General features: G+C 43.0%; 1 pseudogene across 1 annotated transcript; it reads left to right on the forward strand.

Annotated features, from left to right (window-relative positions):
• Window positions 1-4320: 4320 nt before the first annotated feature.
• LOC309653690 (dendritic cell-specific transmembrane protein pseudogene) lies at window positions 4321-6348 on the forward strand (annotated as a pseudogene). Its single transcript has one exon. The product of its transcript is annotated as a dendritic cell-specific transmembrane protein pseudogene (transcript).
• Window positions 6349-14413: the final 8065 nt, after the last annotated feature.

Consider the following 14413-nt stretch of genomic DNA (forward strand, 5'->3'; position numbering starts at 1 on the left):
ATTTAAATGAATTAAAACTAAATAAAGTTAAAAATTCAACTCCTCAGTTGCACCAGCCCTCTGTGCTCAACTGTCACATCAGGCTAGTGCTGACCATGTTAGACAGCACAGATACAGAACGTTTCCATCACCGCTGAAAGTGCTATCAGACAGTCCTGAATTCTAGAGATTGCTACACAGTGCCTGGTCGTCAGATGACCAGCATCAGTACCGCCTGGGACTTGTTAGGAAAGCAAACTCTCAGGTGCCAGTCTAGACCTTTGAAATCAAAATCTGCATTTTGACAAGACTCCCCCAGTGATAACATCCTCAAGTTTAAGAAGCTCTGACCTATAATATTTCTTCCAGCTCTAAAAGTAAAATTTAAGAATCTGGGTATCTGCCTGAAAAAGTCTTTGAGAAAGGAATAAATATCGAGCTTGTCCAAATCCTGATTCCCTGATTTTTCTAAAAGGAAAGAACTGGGGCCGTCTGGAGAAAGAAAGACCAGCAGAATGACTGCACCTCTGCAGGAGCGAGAGGATGGAAATCAACAGACATCTAAAGGCAACGTGTCAAACATTAGTGCTGGGAAGGCGGTGCAATCCAGCTCCTGCCTCAGCCTCTCATCGTTGGGACATTGAAGCCTTGCCTAAAGAGCCTCAGAGGAGGGACGTTCTCAATTTGCTGTGGCAGCAAAGAAATAAGAAGAAACGGGTTGCATTTCCTAGGCACCTTATCTCCAGGCCATCTTAACGTGCTTGCCAAAGCTTCCCTCCTTAAATCTCACCAGGAAGGAGCTCAGGCAGGTCTTTTATTCAAGTAGGGAAAATGAGGAACAGAGGTTGGTGAAGAAATCAAGGCCACATTCAACAGTGAGAGGAAGGGCAGACTGAAACACCAGCCCTGAGCTTGTGGTCCAAACGCGCCTCTGTGGCTTGAGCTATAAAATAGGAGAGAAGGCATTTGGTCCTCTTGCTGCAGAAAGTTTTGATGTCTTTTGGTGACATGCTGTTTTCAGCACAAAAACAAAGGGGAATAATATTAGATCTGTTGCTTGTGAAGAAAACATGTGCCTCTTACAAGACAAAACTGCAGTAATATATCTTATTTAATTGTTATTAGATTTTATTGCCGAAGGCTAAAATTTTAATGTATCCATAAATCTGTTTCTCACTTGCAGAGAAATCTCTTTATAAAGAACACACTGTACAAGGATGAAGGCAAGAGGAGGGAAAAATGAATCTAAAATCTGCATTATTAATTTTTTAGACAGCAAGCAACATGGTACCTCATAAAGGATATTAGAAAAAAATGAAACAGCTGGGATTTTTGATTTGCTGTAGAGAAAAATCTGCTGATTTGAGAAACATTCTTACAGGGTAAACTATTTTGATGCAAAAAAATGAGCACATAGAAATGGATTTGTGATATACAAATCAGCTCTTAAACAGTCACTGACAGAAAGTGTGATGTGTTTCCAGCAGATACAGTAAGCTGAGCATCCTGTCACATAACCCAGAGCCGTGGAATCTGGGCGTGGCTCAGGGGACAGGGAGACCTGGTCTGAATTCTGCTGTGCCACCTACTCTCCGTGTGATCGCTGACACATTTCAGCAAGCACTCCAAGCCTCGGCGTCCACTGTGTGAAAAGCAACCTCCAGAGGCTTTAGGGAGGATGCAGAGAGATGCTATATATAAAGTGCTCCTAGGACATAATAGACAATTATTATCTATTAGTGTACCAATTACTCAGATAACGGTTTGGGGCCAAATCCAAAGCCATACCGAAGAAAGCAAATGGGGACACACCTAGGAGGAGAGGCAGCACCTCCCAATTTGCTGTGGTGCTGGGCGTCCTGCCCACTGTCCCCCTGCTCACAGCTGACTGATCAAGTCCTCCGACCCAGGCAATGAAGCAGGGCTGACTCGCACCGGCAAGGCTGGGGACAGTTCAGGAGCACAGGGGCTATCAGTGATTTCTGGGGCTCACAGAGGCATAGGAGTGGATTTGGTGCGCAGGAGTACTGCCAACCTCCAAATCAACCTCCAGTTCTGAAAGGCAGCAAGCTTGCAGGAGAAAAGAACTCTGTTCTTTTGCTGGTCCCCACTCTAATGTCCATTTCTTCCAATTTCCTTTCCTCCGGATGGAGTAAGACCGCCTTCTTAGGGAGGATCTCGAATCTTCTGTAAGGCCAGTCCCACATGGTAATGACCTTTCTTCAACACAATGTCTCCCTGTATCTCTTCTCTGCACTGAACTTTACCATTCAGATTATGTGCAGGAGCTGCAAGCCCTCTATATTATTGCTGAAGATACTTCCACAGGTTTGTTCCTAACCTGCCTATTTCCCCATCTCATTTCTGTCCTACATTGACCCCATTCCACCCGAACCCAAAAAGAGAGCCATTTCTTCCCTTCAGGTTGCTCAGTTCATGCCCTCCCACCAGTGACTGGATACCTTTCTCACATTACCAGTGTAATTCACTGGCTCAAACAGTATTAAGCTACTCCATAAATCCAGCCCCAAAATATTTGACGTGAGAAGGGATTTATTTGAGAGTGTTTAAAAACTGATCAATGTCTTCGTTAAAATTCCATACATAGGGTATAATGCTCATTAGATACTTTCATGTCAATTAAGATAGCTCAAATTTATTTTGTATCATCCCAAATGAACCCAAGGCTCTCTGAGTGCATCACACACCTAAATCTGCATGACTGACAGGGCAGTAGCAGCCCCATAGCACCTTCACTTTTGTTATGCCAGATCTGGGAAAAAAGAAAAGATGATTAACTCGGTGACAAAATATTCTCATTTTCCTTGTAAGATTCTCAGGAGAGAACTGCACTCAGAGGGTAGGAGCAAGGGAGGGAAGGCAGAATGGTTACAGAGCTGAATACAATGGCCTCAGTCCAATGCCACATTTAAGTTTGGATGCCTTTGGTTTGCTTTCTTGTCTGTAAACTTAGAGCACAAGAAAATAGATGACTGTCAGAAAGTGATCTTATATAATGCAGTTTGTTGAAATTTCAGCCTGTCCATCAACCTAAGGTTTGTTTCAATTAATAAGACCCATGGCACAGGATTGCTGCTTTTATCAGTTAACAATCGCTGTGCAAAAAAGCAGCACAGATTTCGGGGGCTCAAAGTAAATAAGCATTTCTTATTGCTCAAGTATCTGTGATCAGCTGGTGGCTGGGGCCTGGCTGGCCTAGGATGCCCCATTTCACATATCTGGCAGTTGACTGGCTATTGGCTGAGTTGATGGAATAGACTGGTCATGTTCCTCTTGTCATTCAGCAGCCCAACCTGGTATGACATGATGAATGACCCCACCCCCCGAGCCCCTACCAAAGATGTCCATGTCCTAATGCCCAGAACCTATGACTATGTCACCTCTCATGGTAAAAGGAACTCTACATATGTGCTTGAGTTAAGGACCTTGAGATGGAGAGATTATCCTGGATTACTTGGGTGGCCCCAGTATAGTCACAGGGGTCCTTTGAAGAGGGAGGCAGGAAGATCAGAGTCATGAGAGAAGATATAAGGATGGAAGCAGAGGTCAGAAAGAAAAGAAGATGCAACATTGCTCTCTTTGAGATGGAGGAGAGTCCACAAGCCAAGGAATATAGGTGGCCTTTAGAAGCTGGAAAAGGCAAGCAAATGGATTTTCCCCTAGAACCTCCAGCCCTCTGCAGCCCTCTGGACCAGTTTTAGACTTCTGACCTCTAGAACTGTGAGAGAATAAATATTTGTTTCTATAAGCCACTAAGTCTGTGGAAATTTGCTACAGCAGCAATAGAAGCTAATACACCTGGACTTGTCAACAAGTTAGTAGTAGGGTTCCAAGAGAGGCAGGAGGGAATCATAGACTCAGGATAGGCATACTATTACTTCTGCCACATTCCATTGGCCGATGATGTCACAAGGCCATCCCAAATTCAAGGACTGGAGAAATAAACCCCACCATGTGATTCTATTTCTCTCACTTCTTGATGGGAGAAGCTGTAATGTCACTTTGCAAGGAGGTGTAGAAACTGAGCAGGACCCTGCGGGGCCTCCCCAGGGACAGACCCCGTGTCCCCCACCTCTTGTTTGTAGAAAAACTTTAGCCTCGTAGGCCTCCCCCCAAGTCCAAAGAGCAAATTTAATGAGAAAAGTGAGAAAATGCAGAAACAAAGGAAAAGAGTCAAGTAAGACAAAATAATAAGAGTTTAGCCATAACACAAAGTCAAGGACTTTTAGTGCCTCCTCAAGGCTGTAGATAATAACCTGAACCATATCCCTGAGGTGTTTTGCAGACATTAAAACCCCCCACAAGGTGGAAGAAGTTAACTGCATGTGACAATAAGCATGTAGACCCCAGAGGGGTTGGAACCAGAGGTTGATGATGTTAATTCCCGAAACATCACACTGTTACCTCACCACCCACAATCAGAAGGATGTACCAAGCTGATCAGGCACCTGCAACCCTCTCCCTCACCTTGCCTTTAACAACCCTTCCCCGAAAGCCACTGCGGAGTTCAGGTCTCTTTTTTTTAAACCGTGTTTTTTTAATTGAAGTATAATTAATTTACAGTGTTGTGTTAGCTTCAGGTGTACAGCAAAGTGACTCAGTTATGCATAAACATTTGTATATATATTCTTTTTCAGATTCTTTTCCATTATAGGTTATTACAAGACACTGAATATAGTTCCCTGTGCTGTAGAGTAGGTCCTTGTTGTTTACCTATTTTATACATAGCAGTTAATCCCAAAGTTTTAATTTAGCTCCCCCGCACCTCCCCATCTCGTTATCCCCTCTGGTAACCATAAGTTTGTTTTCTATGTCTGTGAATCTACTTCTGTTTTGTAAATAAACTCATTTATATTGAGTTCGGGTCTTTTGAACACAAGCTGCCCGTTCTCCTTGCTTGGCCACACTGGGCACCACCTTGCAATAAACTCTGCACTTCCCTTCAGCACAATCCAGTGTCAGTGGATTGGCGGTGAGCGGGCCCAAGTTTGGTTTAGTAATAGTGTAGAGACTGAGAAGGGTAAGAAATTACGGCCATTTTTTGCAATCAATCTATCATCGTGCCCTTTACAAAGTGACAGAGGACATTTAAACGTAACATCTGACCCTGTTTCTCTTTCATTTCCAGGGACACAGGGAGCATGGGTGTCTGGGCCTCAGGCACCAATATCTTCCTCAGTCTTTGGAGGACGTATGTGTCTCCAAGGAGCCTTGGATGGATGGACTTCACCCAACATTTGGGCACTTGCTGTTTTGTTGCTTTCATTTCCGTGGGCCTCCTCTCTGGGGCCTTCTCCTGGCTTCTGTCCTCATTCGTAGTCTTCACCACCTCCTGGATGGTCACGTGTGCTCTGCTGTGCTGCTCCAAGCACGCACGGTGTTTCATTCTGCTCTTCTTCCTCTCATGTGGCCTGCGTGAAGGCAGGAACGCTTTGATCACCACTGGCACAGGGATAGTAATCTTTGGACACGTGGAAAATATTTTTCACAACTTTAAAGGTCTCCTGGACAGTATGACTTGCAACCTAAGGGCAAAGAGCTTTTCCATCCATTTTCCACTTTTGAAAAAATATATTGAAGCAATTCAGTGGATATACGGCCTTGCCACTCACCTAAGTCTATTTGATGACCTTGTTTCTTGGAACCAAACCCTGGAGGTCTCTCTTTTTAGTCCCAGCCAAGCCCTGGAGGCACAGCTCAATGACACTACAGACAGAGCCCTGCATGTCTTGTACCAGGTAGTGACGGCGACAGAGGTGTTGTCTTCCCTGGGGCGGCAGCTATTTGCCCTCACAGGGCTTCTGCTGGTGCTACTGGGCACTGGCCTCTTCATGAGGCGATTTTGGGCTCCTGTGGTTGGAAGTTTGAGAACATCTACATCACCAGACAATTTGTTCAGTTTGACGAGAGGGAGAGGCATGCACAGAGGCCCTGCGTCCTCCCGCTGAATAAGCAGGAAAGGAAGAAGTATGTCATCATCCCATCTTTCTGGCTGACTCCTAAAGACAGGAAAAACCTGGGGCTGTTTTTCCTCCCGGTGCTTACCCATCTCTACATCTGGGTGTTGTTTGCAGCCATAGATTATCTGCTGTATTGGCTCATCTTCTCCGTCAGCAAACATTTCCAAAGCTTGCCAGGGCTTGAGGTTCACTTGCAGTTGCACAGAGAGGTAGGTGCTCGCAGGCCCGTCTCACTGTGTATCCCAGCTGTTTGCTGTGTGTTTGCAAAAGCTCGTGAACTTCCCAAGGCAGGGCAGTGGCTTATTCCCCTCTGGATCCTCAGTGCCTGGCACAGAGCCTGGCGTGTAGGAAGAACACCCAAAATGTTGGTTAGATTGAGTTGAAACCCCAATGTTAGAGTATGAGAACACTCTGAACATTTTTGATCACTGTATTAGATTCCTGTGGCAGCCGTACTGCAACAGAGGAGACCATGGTCTTTGTTCATCCCATCTTTTCTCTTTTCCATTTTTCCCTGTGGAAATTTATGATTATGTAGACATTTCAGAGGATCTGGATACTGTCAGATACTTGTCTTATTTGTTTTTAAACGTAGCGTTCTGTGCTAGGTGGAACGTGCACATGTGTGTCTAGTGTGTGCCTCTGTGTGCATGTGCACACGTAGTGTGTGTAGTTGTATGTGTGTACATGTGCACGTGTGTGTGTGTGTGTGTGTGTGTGTGAATGTCATGTGCGCTGGGTGGTGTGCACTAGCCTGGGCTGGTGAACATGCCATCTACTGTTTCCATATGTCTGATTTTCCCTCCTCTTTATCGAGCCACAATAGATTGTGCCTCTGCTGGGGCAATCTCAGAGGGGAAGGGCAGAAGGGGACCTGGAAACCCTCCTTTGAAAGCCCATTTGCTCCTGCTGCATCCACACTCTCCCTCCCCTTTTCTCCTGGCTCCGCAGGTACTGTCTGGCCCCTGCCCCGCCTAATCCTGGGCTGCTTCTCAGAGTTGATTACTCTGAGCCCTCTGCTTCCTCTGAAGTCTTCAGTTAATTACAAGAACCCCCCGTTGCTCTACATATCTGGAGGAGGGTGGATAATGGAAACAGTGTTTCAAATGAAAGCCAAACAAGATTTTCAGCCAGGCTTGATCGGGGCAGCGGCTGGTAAAAGGGCTTCTCTCCTCCTCTCCCCCATAGTGCATCCCCCTCCTGTAGTCCCTTTTTTGATCTTCCCCTCTCAGTTCTTCCTCTCCTTCTTTATCTTTTTGCTCCTCTCTCATCTATTTCTCTCTGAGCCAAAACCCATGCCTGTTTTGTGAATTCTCACTGTTTTAGGTAGACGAGTGGAGAAAAGCAAGTCTGCCTTCCAAAAAAGGCCCAGAAGCTTTCCAATGACAATGTCCTGGCAAATACATTTTGGGGTGTTGCTGGGTCCTGGGGATGCAAAGTTGTCTAGACCGTGATGGCTGCCATCGAGGGGCTCACGTCCTGGCGGGGGAGGCCACCACGTACGCTCACAATGACAGCAGGGTGGTGGGCGCAGAACAGATGCGAGCGCGAGACTGCTGTGGGAGCTCGTCTCAAACTCTCTCCTGCCGAGCCTGGGAGGCTGTGCCACCAGCAGCTGGCTTCCATGTAACTGGCAGTGCCCTGCCCTTATCCCACGATGCCCTTGGAGGTTCCTGGTCTCTCCATTGCAGCAGATTTGCAAAGGAGAAGTCAAGCAAGAAAAGAAACATTGGCTCAAGGTTTCTCCCACTTTTATACAATTTTAAAAAAAGAAGAAAAGTGGGAAACGACGTGAATAGACCTGGCTGGATGGGTGGACACTGTAAGTAAAAATAGCTACAGTCGCTACTTATTGAGCACCTACTATGTGCCCAGCACTGGTCTGCATTAACTTTTCAGGACTGTCTGATACCAGAGTGAATCTTCCATCCATTACTCCATACCATCTTGGCAAATTGTTTACTTGAGAGAGGCAAACACATTTTAAAACATTGGGGTACCATTTAGTACATTGCTCGGTATTTTGAGAGTTTGTTACCCTCCACCAAGCCCGTACAAAAGTGTTGACAACCTTTCTGAAGCCCTGACTCCCAGCTGCAAAATCCCCAGTTAGATTCCTAGACTAAATAACTTCTTCCCAGACCGGACACCCGCTGCTTTCTTATTGCAGGATTTCTCATCACTGACTCAATCGATGTGTTTGTTTCTTCAACAGTATTGAAAAGATTGCATGCCTCTGCTCTGGGGACTGAAATCTCTCTATTTAATCCTGGGTGAACTGTCTTTTTAATAAGAGAAAAGGAGAGGCAACACAAATGCTTTCTAGTGCTTAGCCACAGTGCTGGAGAAATTGCAGATCTGACTTGACATCTGTGTAGAAGTCCCAGGTTTTGGGGTTTCCAGATTTTTCACAGGTATTGGGGTAAATCGAAGGTGCGCGGTGTTCTCTGGGTGTGATTGAGTTCTTTTCAGAAGTCATTTTCCTCCTCTGGGCCCCAGGGCTCTAGGGTGTTGGGGTGATAATAACTTACTAAGTACTCCAGTCTGTAACGTTAATGCTCCATCCCCAAGGTGCTTAATTTACACTGGGAGTAGTTTATTCATGGGCAGGATCTGGTCCATTAATTCCTGTTTTACCAAATGGAAAAACAAATCCACCAAGAGAGTATATGGCTTTCTCAGGTCAGGGAAAAGTAAGAGCTGAATCAGCACACACTTCTCTTGCTGGTGGCTTGGCTGGGTGGCTCAATGTCATCTGCCCTCTGGGTCAGTTTGTTGAGAGCAACTGGCTTATTCTCTTGCCTTCAAGCAGGAAGGAATGCGCCCCTCCTATCATCTAAGAGAGATGCGAAAATGTCCTAGTTTGAGACCTCTATAAATAGGATTTTAGAGCCACTTTCAGTAAATATACTCTTCTTTGTATTCTTGCATCAAGAATAATTCCACCCCCCCACCCCCGCCACCTCAAGCTCTAGAAGGATGACTTAGAACATAATTTAATGCCTCCACATCTTTATCACCTTGTGGTCTGCTGACAAGGTGTTTGTTGAGATGGAGAGGCTATGACTGGGTCTTGAGGGGCTCTGCTACAAAAAAAACTTCTCCCCCAGTTAAGCGAAAACCACCTTTCATTAGTCCCACATGCTCTGAAGTGTAGAAATAGGTGTTCCATAAAAATGGGTTATGCGGTCAAAATTAATAGGAGAATCGTTGGCTGAAGTTAAGCGAATTTCTCTGCTTTCTTCTCAGCACCTTCAACAGTCTCATGGCCATCGTGACTCTCTAAAGAAAGGACAGAGCAAACAAACTTATCTGATATCCTTCTCTCAAGGAAATCTATATTTCCACAGTCCCGCTTTGGAAAACTCTGCAGTGGCTACAACTAAAATTCATCCCTTCTCCTTTATTCCAATCATAGCACATAAAAGGAGCAGGGATAGCCCCTTCAGCCAAAGCTCCCTGCATATTTTCAGATAAATGTTACGTGCTACGGGGCAGTATTGAGAAAGACAAGGACAGAGTATGAAAATGGCATGGATCTTGATGATTTTATTCTTTCATTTTAGAAACAAGAAGCTCAAGACATCATCCATGATTCTTCATTTAATATATCTCTGTTTGAACCCAGTTGCCTCCCTAAACCAAAGCTACTTCTGTCTAAGACCTGGATTCCTCTCAGTTTTATTCTTGGGATACTAGTGATGCTAGGACTGTTGTCCTCCATCCTGATGCAACTTAAAATCCTGGTGTCAGCATCCTTCTACCCAAGTGTGCAGAGGGAGCGCATCCGATACCTACATGCAAAGCTACTGAAGAAACGATCAAAGCAGCCAGTGGGAGAAGTAAAAAGGAAACTGAGTCTGTACTTCACAAAGGTAAAGCCAAAATAGGGTTATAACCTGTAATTAGGGAAATCTTGATTTTGAAGGGCAAATGGAATTTCAAAGCACTCTTCAACTTTACATTAGGGCTTATATCCCCAGCAACAGATAGGACACTGTTTTGGGGCGGGTGGGGGGGGTGGGATGGGTGGGCAGTGACGGGGAACGGATGTACATGGCTAAGTCCAGAAGACTCTACAGCAATGACGGTCCAGAGGATTCTACAAGATAGCCTTCAAAACACTGATTTCAATTGAGTACGTTCGGTCATATTGTAGAAAAGCTACTGGGAAGGCCCTAATGGCTGTTAAAGAACAATACCCAGTCAGAGTTACTTTACCGGGATAGATAAATAACAGAAGGGAAGTATCTACTACAGCTTGGTAAACGCCAAAGAATTTGCTCATCCTCCAGCATTAAAAAATATATATGATGAGATATATATATATGATATGTATATATTTATACATATATATGATAACATAATGACTTCCATACACATATAAAATGAACACTTGTCAAAGATTTTATTCAACGTATTAAAGACGGAACAGTAAGAAACTCCAACCAATTCAAAGAACCGTTTAAATCACACATGTATACAGGCCATCGTGAATACCAAAATGAATTTGCTTAATAGATACAAAACCGGCTTCTTCCACAAGGGAGGATGGGAGGATCAATTGTACTCTGCAGGGTGAAATTCATTTGCATGTTCATAGACAAGAATCATTTGCATTGTTGCCATCAGCTATCTACAACTTCCAGAACTGGAAAATACTTCATAGACAATGAGAGACCAAAATAATACCTAAGGATAAGCTTTTCTGGCCGTTTCAAAGTCTTGTGAAAAGTTTGTGTCAGTGGCATTTGAAATGACTTTAATGCTCATTCATCCAGCTTCGTGTCTTTTCAGATTCATTTCTGGCTTCCAGTCCTGAAAATGATTGGGAGGAAACAAATGGACATTGCCAGTGAAGAGAGCCCGTGAGAGGCCCCATGCAGCTCCTCAGCCACGCTGCTCCAGCAATTCTCCTTAAGTCTCCTGATGGTGACCCTTACTCATGCCCAGCAACAGAGAACTGCACTGCACGGTCCTTCAGCGGTTTGAGTTTGCAGCGCCAGGCTACTTTTTTCCATAAGGGCCAAAGGGCTACCAGATAAATTGTTGTGTTGTCTGTCTCACAAACAGGGCACATGATCTGGACTGTATCTCAGTGTAACATGACTAGAACCAGGCCCTTCGAGGAGAGTCTCAGCATAGAGTAATATTCAAAGAAAAAAACTGGAAAAAATCAAAATCTCTACTGCAGGCTCACAAACAAATATCAAGGAGAACATACATGTATGATGCCAGCAAAATATCTTTAAATGCTTCTGTCCCTTCTCTGCCCTTCTTAATATCCTTCATAGCTATTTCCTACCCACAACTGTCTGGCCTCCCCCTGCCCCTTTATTCAAGAACTCTTTCCAAAACCCATCTCCAGCAGCTCCTAATTTCTTCTCACCACCTGCTCTGCTCCTATCCTCTACTTTCCTGGATCTCTTTTGTTCTTCCTCTTCTACCAAGTCCTCTAGCCACATTTATTTAGAGAACACATTTATTAAAATCATATGAGAGGCTTCCTACAATGTGCATCTTGGGCCTCTTTTTCACTATAATCAATGTACACTCTACAGTACAGGGGCCTATTTCCCCTATATTCAAAATACCTAAGAGGGAAAAAATACTGATTCTATTATCTCTAAAGTGCCAGAATGGGAAGAAATGAAGAAACATTAAAATTTTAAAACAATTTTTTAACTTTTCATTTTGAAAATGTTTCAGCCTTACAAAAAAGTTGCCAGATAGTAAGTACAGTGTTCCATTTACCCATCACCCCTCATCCCCGAACATTAACATCTTACATAACCATAGCACAATTGTCAAAACCAGATAAATACACTGAAAAACGCACAATCTACAAAACTCATTGGATTTTCACCAATTGTCCCACTAATATCCCACTAATGTCCCAAGGGCTAGTCCTTGATCCAATCCAGGCTCATGCATTGCATTTGGCTGTCATGGTTCCTTAGGCTCGTCCAGTCAGGGACAGTTCCTCAGTCTGTCTTTCTTTTTTTTTCATGACCTTGACATTTCTGAGGAGTGCTGCCAGTTATTTTGTAAAATGTCCTTTGCTTTGCGTTTGTCTGATGCTTCCTTATAAGTAAACCCAGGTAATGGATTTTTGGGCAACAGTACTACAGAAGCACTGACATGCTCTTCTCAATGCATGAGATCAGGGGTATGTGATGTTAATATGTCTCATTACTGGTAAGGTTACCTTTCTTCACTTAGTTAAGATGGGGTCCGCAGATTCTTCCACTGTTGAAGTTACTATTTTCCCTTTGGAATGAATAAGTATATTGTGGGAAATACCTTCAGACTATACAAACATCCGGTTTCTCATCATACATTTACCCTCTAATTTTAGCATCCATGGATGCAAAACTGTGCCAGCCAAACAGTGATTTTCTATTTTAATAATATCTTCTACATTTTAAAATTGAAATTCTACACTCTCCCCAGAATGAACCATTGTTTCAAAGACCAAATTTTGTTTTGGGCACCAGAGTAGGCATTTTACACATACAGTCTCATTTATGGTTCATGACAATCCTGTGAGGTAGGTAGTATTATTTCTATTTTATAGATGGGAAAACTCACCCTCAAAGACCCTGACTTAGCTGGCCTGGGCTGGGGCCTGGGCACTGGCACGTTTAAAGCTCCCGGGTGATTCTAATAGTTGGCCAGCACTGAGAACCATCATTCCAGGAAGTTTTACTGAATTGCAGGTCTTTCAACACAGGTCTTCAGTGGTGAAATTTCTCTAGCAGAAGGAGCCTACATTAGAAATCTGAGTCAGCATTTCCCAAAGTGTGTTCCTCAGACCACTAATCCCTTAGTTGTTCCATAAAAGAGTTCTATGATGTCAATAAATCCACACCATCTGCCTTCCAACCTTGAAGATTCATAATGCATGTTGGCATAATTTTAAAACTTTGAGAAACCCTATAATAAAGAAATCTCATTTAACCTTGTTTCACCCAAAATTTTCTCAAATTATTAAACCATGGAACAATTTTACCTGTAATAACTGTTAACAGCACATAGGACCAGTTCTACAGCCCATACTCTGGTAAATACTGATATAACTGGCATAACTTTCAACCAAAAAAGATCTGAGAAGGTGAAGATGAATTTTTAGTTTTGGCTTATTTAAATATTCTGATGATTTTATGCTTTACTGTGTTTTCTAAACAAAACAAAACCGTGTTTATTAAAATTATATATTAATAAACTAATACAATATGTGATTTTTTTTTTTTACTCATTTTGCATTTATTCCTCCTACAGAGAAGGGATCTGCTCCACATTAACTAGGCAAAGAATCAACTGCTCAAGTTAGAATGCACCCTCTCACCATACACAAAAATGAACTCTAAATGACTTAAAGACTTAAACATAAGACATGACACCATAAAACTCCTGGAAGAGATCATAGGCAAAACATTCTCTGACATAAATTGTACCAATGTTTTCTTAGGTCAGTCTCCCAAGGCAATAGAAATAAAAACAAAAATAAACAAATGGGACCTAATCAAACTTACAAGCTTTTGCATAGCAAAGGAAACCATAAACAAAACAAAAAGACAACCTACAGAATGGGAGAAAATATTTGCAAATGACAAGGGCTTGATTTACAAACAGCTCATACAACTCAACAACAAAAAAACAAACAACCCAACTGAAAAATGGGCAGAAGACCTAAATAGACATTTCTCCAAAGAAGAAATACGGATGGCCAATAGACACATGAAAAGATGCTCAATATCGTTAATTATTAGAGAAATGCAAATCAAAACTACAATGAGGTACCACCTCACACTGGTCAGAATGGCCATCATTAAAAAGTCTACAAATAACAAATGCTGGAGAGGGTGTGGAGAAAATGGAACTCTCCTACACTGTTGGTGGGAATATAAGTCGGTGCAGCTGCTATGGAAAATAGTATGGAAGTTCCTCAGAAAACTAAAAATAGAATTACCATATGATCCAGCAATCCTACTCCTGGGCATATATCCAGAGAAAACTATAATTCAAAAAGATACATGCATCCCTGTGTTCATAGAAGCACTATTTACAATAGCCAAGACATGGAAACAACCTAAATGTCTATCGACAGATGAATGGATAAAGATGTGGTACATATATACAATGGAATACTACTCAGCCATAAAAAAGAATGAAATAATGCCATTTGCAGCAACATGAATGCAACTAGAGGTTATCATACTAAGTGAAGTAAGTCAGAAAGAGACAGACAAATACCATTTGATATCACTTGTATGTGGAATCTAAAATATGACACAAGTGAACCTATCTATGAAACAGAAACAGACTCACGGACGTAGAGAACAGACTGGTGGCTGCCAAGGGAGAGGGAGTTGGGGGAAGGATGGAGTGAGAGGTTGGGGTTAGCAGATGTAAGCTATTATGTATAAAATGGATAAACAACAAGGTCCTAT

Source organism: Balaenoptera physalus (assembly GCF_965194825.1).
Source record: "Balaenoptera physalus genome assembly, contig: HAP1_SCAFFOLD_884, whole genome shotgun sequence".
Classification (NCBI taxonomy): domain Eukaryota; kingdom Metazoa; phylum Chordata; class Mammalia; order Artiodactyla; family Balaenopteridae; genus Balaenoptera; species Balaenoptera physalus.